Genomic DNA, 7452 nt, shown 5'->3' with positions numbered 1-7452 from the left:
CCATGCTGTATATTATATCTCCATGACTTAATTATTTTAAAACTGGAAGTTTGTACCTTTTGACCCCCTTTGCCTATTTCTTCTCCACCCCCTAGCACACTCCCCACTCTCCTACCTCCATCTTTGGCAACCACCAATCTGTTTTCTGTATCTATGAGCTTGACTTTTTTGTTTGTTTTGATTTTGTTTTTGTTTTTAGATTCCACATATAAAAGAGATCATGTGATATTTGTCTTTTTCTACTTGACTTATTTCACTTAGTGTAATGTCCTCAAGATCCATTCATGCTGTTGCCAATGGCAAGATCTCGCTCTGTTTGTGGCTGAATAATATTCCACTGTGTGTGTGTGTGTGTGTGTGTGTGTGTGTGTGTGTGTGTGACATCTTTATCCATTCATCGTCCATCTGCCCTCCTTTCAGCTCACTCCTATTCTGTGCTCCTCCCCAAAAAGAGAGAAAGCTATAGTGATTAGTGATGAAAGCCTAAAATGCTGATTGGAATACATTTCCTCTTGTGCAGAATCACTGTATTTTTAAATGAATCGCCCACTGCCCTTTTGCTCGTCTGTGTTTTATGCTCCCGGGAGAATGTTGCCGCCAGATTTGGCACCTTTGGGAAAACCAAGTTCTAGCTCTTTGCCACTCCTCTTTTCTTTCCTTCCTCTGAGGTTCCTTTTCTTTTAAGAGCTGGCCAGAGGGTGAGAGTATCCTAAGGTTTGCATTCAGACTTTAAGAGGATATTGGAGGTTCACTTGAGGAAAACCACATTCTCCAGTCCAAATTTGTGGGAAGAGTCTACGGTGAGTTGCACTATCTTAGTACTCTCTGTATCCCACATGGCTACTATTTCTTGAGAGTTTGTGCATCCATACTATCAGGAGGAAAGATGATTGGAAAATTCACCGAGTCCTGAATCCCTGCCCACAATGCCAGCAAAACCCCATTCTTACTTCTAACAGGTCTCAATTTCTCTTTGCAAAGCAAGAGAGCTCTCCTGGATGGCCATGGCTTCTTCCTGCTCTAGGATTCAGGAGTTATAATTGCATAAGAGATATTAAGCCTGGGGATCAACTGAGAGGAGAGGATAGTTGTCTCTTCTTCCAAAACACTCTTTGCCCTATCCCTGTGCTGTGTACCAGCCTAGCACTGCAACACCCTTCCTGAGTGCAAGAGGTGTGAAAGGAGCTTGAACTTCTGCAGAGCTATTTTGGTGCTGCCCAAAGGGCACATGAACTTGAGAACAGAGTAGGTGAGGCTGAAGCCCGACCCACATCCTGCCTCTGCCCGCAAACCCAGGCAAAAACAGGACAGGCCTCCGTCTGTAACCAATTACATCACCTGTGGGAACGTTTTGACACCAACAGCTATGACCTCCTTTTTCTTATCTTAAAGCCAGACCTGCCCTTCAAAGAGAAATGCAGAATTGTAGCAATTAGCTCATTTAAAACTAAAGAACCTTCAGATGTCCTCTGGGAGAAAATGCTCACTGTGTTTGTTGTCGTGGTTTGCTTTTATTTCTCCATCATGCATAAGCCTATTTATCTGTGTATTTTGCCACTTTATTATGGTCAAGTGTGCCCTTATTGCAAAGTCTCTTATTTTCCTCAGAATGTTCTACCCGTTCCACATTGCCAAGAGTTGGTTTATTCCTTTTTTCTACGTGTACATCATAAATACGGGTTTTCTTCTTTGCCATATCACCCAGCACAATAATGCTTACTGATGACTATGTCATATCAGGTTCCTAGGGCTGCCATAAAAATGTACCACAAACTAGATGGTTTATACCAATAGAACTTTATTGTCTTTCAGTTCTGGAGGCTGGCAGTCCAAAATCAAAATGTCAGCGGGACCATGCTCCCTCTGACAGTGCTGGGGAAGGACCTGTCCCAGACGTCTATCTTAGCTTCTAGCATAGGTGTTCCTTTGCTTGTAGACACATTGCTCCAATCTTCCATCTGCAAATGAAGTCCTCCCTGTATCTTTTTTTTAAACTTTTTTAATCTTCATTTACTTTTGAGAGAGAGAGAGAGAGAGAGAGAGAGAGACATAGTGCGAGTAGGGGAGGAACAGAAAGAGAGGGAGACACAGAATCTGAAGCAGGCTCCAGGCTCTGAGCTGTCAGCAGAGTCCGAGCCAGGGCTCGAACTCACGTTCTTCAGACCATGACCTGAGCCAAAGTTGGACACTCAACCAACTGAGCCACCCAGGTGCCCCAAGTACTCCCTGTATCTTTACATCATCTTCCCCCTGTGCATGTTGGTCTCTGTGTCCAAATTTCCCCTTTTCATAAGAATACCAGTTGTATTGAATTAGGGCTCACTCTCCTGACCTCATTTTAACTTGTTTACCTCTGTAAAGACCCTATTTCCAACTAAGATCACATTCTGAAGTACTAGAAGTTAGGACTCCAACATATGTTTTGTGGTAGGACCCAATTCAACCCAAAACTTATGTCAATTCTCCACTTATTTTGTATTAATATAAGAATGACCAAAATATTCTAAGTAGTTGGATGAATAATGAATCCCAAAGTTCTTTTCCTTCTATGCGTTTGTGTCATTTCTAGTAAGCACACAGTTGCTTCTGCTTTGTGGGACTAACCATGATATTGGTGAATATCAGGATCATAGGGGTGCCTCAGAGACCATCTGTCCTAACCACCTATCTGTGGCAAATCTTCCCCATAACATCCAGGAGCCATGGCCACCAGGCTTTGCTCACACACCCACATGTCAGGGGACATGTTGGGGTCTCTTCCTTCTATGACCAATTCTGTCTGTGAAAAGGCTCTTCCGGTTTTTGGACCCAAATCTCCCAAATTCTGCCCCAAAGGAGTCTGATCCCTAGTCTTGAGCAGTGCAGAAGGCCTTCAGGTATTCTGAGTGTGTGAGGGTGGTCAGGTGTCCCATCTCTTCTCTATCTCATACCCAAAGAGCCTCAGTTTCATCCATCCAGACAAGCCCAGAGGTATGATCTGTTCAGAGCCAAGTAGAGCAGCTACATCCTGTCTCAGTTCTATGAATGTGGCCTAAAATCACATTAACTCTCACAGCAGACACCAAATGTTCTTTTATACAGCTGTGTTCACTTCCTGTTAAAGAGTATGCATGATCAATTATTCACTGTGACCAATCCATGTATTCAACATTTACAAATCTCAGTAAAGCCTTTTGCTAGGCGCTTTTATTACTTCACCTAAGTCTTGCCGATGGTCTAGGTGGTACAGTAGGTTCTTGTCCGCCTTTCCCGATGAATCAAGGATACTGTTTGTCACAGATCTGTTAGGGTCAGAGCCCTGGTTCAAGTGTGTCTTTTGTGTTTAAGCTATTGGAAAAGGCAGTCTTACGCACACTGCCTTCAACTCTTTAATGGCCACATAAGAATGGGCCCCAGGCCTGGGATACTTTCTTACCAATGGATAGAGTCCTCATAGCCTGTGCTGGACTTGTCACCTTGTGTGGCAATATCTTTCTCTGTTTCAGGACTTGATGCAGAGTATATTTGTGTTCTCCTGAAGCATGTGTCATGTGACAACTGACCAGCCGCACCGCTACATCTGTCTTCTGCAAGGAGGGAACAGGGTTCTTTTGCTGCACCACCAGAAGGGTGAATGCAAACCAGTTACCCTGTGTGGGCTGCCTGGGGGGCACTGCTGGCCTCGGGAGGCCAGCTCCCACTACTGAAGCTGATCTTGCTGTGAACATTGTTCCACCCAGTGCTTGATTCTTTTGTTTTCCTTGGCAACTCCGATGCCAAGACACGGTGGGGAGAAGTGCGCAGACTTCTACTCCTGATGATAAGTAACAGATGTCACCTGCTCGACACAAGCCAAGTGCACTTTACATTACATTGTGTTACCACATCATAATTCCTATTTATGAACCCCAGTTTGTGGTGGCAATGAGTTGGGCCCTGTACGAAACAAGAATCCAGCCCTTTCAAATCCTTGGCTAGGACCCAAATGCCTAAGTAAGAAATGCAGGCAAACAATTGTTGGATTTGTGCCATGGTAGATAATTCAGGTCCAAAGTGCTTTTTAATCTTTCCAATTAATCTTTTCTTTTGGCTAGATTCAATAAATAGTGTTAACATCTGGAAACTTGAGATGTTAGTTCACTTTGCAGTGATACGAGCATTTCTGGTCACCTACTCCTTCTAGGTCTGTGTTCCATGTCTGTCCATGGGTTGGTATTATGTGCAACTTGCAGGCCCTTGGGATGTAGATATGAGATATAAATAATTCACTATCATTGTCATTTGAGTTTTTTTTTTTAAACCACGGGCACTCTACTCAATCCTTTCCAAATAAAAACTCATTTAATCCTCACAACATCTATGACGTAGGCACTATTATTATCCTCATTGAAATTACAGGAAGTTAAGACTTGATGAGGTTAAGCAAGTGGCCTTGGTTGATGAGATTGTGGTACATCAGTACACTATTCACTGCTTAAAAGAAAGATACTTTTATGTACTGACATAGAAATATATGCAGGATAAAGTAGTGGAAAAAATAATTTGAACAGTAATAATAACAACAGATAACATAAGACCATCTGAGAAAAAGTTTTTTTATATCATAGTATTCATTAAAAAAAATAATGGAAAAATATATATCAAGGCTTCAACAGTGGTTATCCAGGAGTGATAGAACTTTTAAGTAGAGAGCTTTTTACTTTACATGTTAAGTATTTCTGTAATTTTTAAAAAATTTTTATGGGTGCTACTATTTATTTTTATTTTTTTAATATGAAATTTATTGTCAAATTGGTTTCCATATAATACCCAGTGCTCATCCCAACAGGTGCCCTCCTCAATGCCCATCACCCACCCTCCCCTCCCTCCCACCCCCCCCATCAGCCCTCTATTTTTTTTATGGGGTATTATTTTATAGTAAAAAAAAAATTGGTTTTAAAAAGTTGCCCACAAATGTGCATCCCAATGTTTATAGTAGTGCTATTGACAATAGCCAAAGTATGGAAAGAGCCCAAATGTCCATTGACAGATGAATGGATAAAGAAGATGTGATATATATATATATATATATATATATATATATATATATACACACACAATGGAGTATATACATTGTATATATATACACACACACACAATGGAGTATATATATATATACACATATATATACACACACACAATGGAAAAAGAAGATGTGATACACACACACACACACACACACACACACACACACACAATGGAGTATTACTCAGCAATCAAAAAGAATGAAATCTTGCCGTTTGCAACTACGTGGATGGAACTAGAGGGTATTATGCTAAGCTAAATTAGTCAGTCAGAGAAAGACAAATATCATATGACTTCATTCATGTGAGGACTTTAAGATACAAGACAGATGAACATAAGGGAAGGAAAGAAAAAATGATATAAAACCAAAGAAGGGGGACAAAGCATAAGAGATTCTTAAATACAAAGAACAAACTGAGGGTTGCTGGAGGGGTTGTGAGAGGGGGGATGGGCTAAATGGGCAAGGGGCATTAAGAAAGACACTTGTTAGGATGAGCACTGGATGTTACACACAGGGGATGAATCACTGGAATCTACTCCTAAAATCATTATTGCTCTATATGCTAACTAGCTTGGATGTAAATTAAAAAAAGAAGGAAGGAAGGAAGGAAGGAAGGAAGGAAGGAAGGAAGGAAGGAAGGAAGGGAAAGAAAGAAAAAAGAGAGAGAGAAAGAAAGAAAGAGAAAGAAAGAAAGAAAGAAAGAAAGAAAGAAAGAAAGAAAGAAAGAAAGAAAGAAAAAGAAAGAAAGAAAGAAGTTGCCCACACAGCTAGTAAGTGGAATAGTAAAACTTAGGGAAGTTTTACTTAGGGTCACCTGGCCGACCCTCTTTAAAGAGGCCCCCTGTTGGCAGCCATTTTGCCAGTGCCCTACAGGGTTGGGCTTTCCTTATCCTTTCCAGGGAGCTCCTCAGGCCCTCTGAAGAGTAACAGTAAAAAGGTGGCAAGTTTCTCCCCAGAAAATAGTCATATCTAGATTGAAAAAAAACAAAAACAAAAGCCAGGAGGTGTGGGGTCAGTTAAGAGGAGGCTTCCTTACATGCTCAGACTCTGCCTCTAGCTCAGGCTCCCATTTCCTGAACAGAGCGCCAGCTAACTAGACGCCGTGTATTCCTCGTCTCACCCCTCGCTGTGTGTCTCTGCACACGTCAGACACCCACTTCAGGCCTGGCCTTGTCCTTCAGCTCACACGTGCCCTTAGTTTGGTTCGGGGCCGGCCCAGCCAGGGGGAATGTAAGCGACAGCAAGGCCGCCCTCCCAGGAACCCGGCTGCCCTTCAGAGGCATCGGGGACACACACAGAGCTCTAGGGAGAGTCTTTCACTCACATGGCTGAATTGTCTTATTCTTTCAGCTGTTTGGGGAACAAATGGCCCCTTGGCCAGCCCCACCTCATGATTCCAGGTTGCTGGCGCACCTGCTGGTCATTTTGTGGGCTGAGAACAGGGCATTTCCCTGAGTTTGCCCATTGCACGTCTCGTGCAAGCATTTTGGCCAGCGCTCTACCATTTCTTCAGCCTTCTGCCTCTTTTGGGTTAAGGCCTGAGTCCCATATTCTTTCACTGACTCTTCCCACAGGCCCTCCTTTCCTCCCTACACCTTCGAGCCCTTCCCATTAAGAGCCATGGGTGGGGCCTGAGGCCTGCCTGAGGGGAGGCCAAAGTTTGGGTGGAGCCTGACAGGACACTAAGATCCCCACGGGAACAGGAGGTGAAAGCCAGCCACAGTGAGGGCTGCAGGGGAGGTGGGGGCAAGAAGACAGTGGGGCCCGCCTGTCTTCTCTCAGTTCCAAGCAGCTCTTGCCCTGATTTGTAAATCAGGAAAAAAATAAACTGAGTTAAAGAGCTGACTTTGCATTCTTTAACTCAGTTTATTTTTTTCCTGATCTACAAATATTCTTTGATTCTGGGAATGTTAATTACCCTCTCCAAGGATCTTATCTGAACAATGGGAAAAATAACATCCACCCTGTAGGGTTGTTCTGAGTTAAAGAAGGAGGCACAGAAAACATACCTCAGTCCCTGGCCCACATTAAATCCTTAAGGAAGAGTCTTCTTTTGTCCTTGGGATTCCATCTCTACTTTTCCCCAGTGTTTTCCTCGGCATCTAGTCTCCCTCAAAAAATAGGATAATTGAATATATTTATCCGGGGAGCCTTACCCTCTCTTGCCAGCTTGACCCTTGGGTCATTCAAAGAGTGAGAAGCAAGGAGGGTTTGCGGAGCAGCAAGTGGTTGATAGGTGAATAATAGTAAGAACAATCCTTCATTGAGGGCTGAAGTGAGTAACTCACCAAGTGAGTAACTCACCCCAAATCCCATAGCTGATCCTTGATTTGAATCCAGCCTGACTCCAAAACCTGCTATCTTTTTACTACATCTTGATGCATCCTAAGATGGGGAAAGACGTTAGA

The sequence above is a fragment of the Panthera tigris genome, chromosome C1 (assembly GCF_018350195.1).
Source record: "Panthera tigris isolate Pti1 chromosome C1, P.tigris_Pti1_mat1.1, whole genome shotgun sequence".
NCBI classification, from domain to species: Eukaryota; Metazoa; Chordata; class Mammalia; order Carnivora; family Felidae; genus Panthera; species Panthera tigris.
This window is presented reverse-complemented; position numbering follows the sequence as displayed.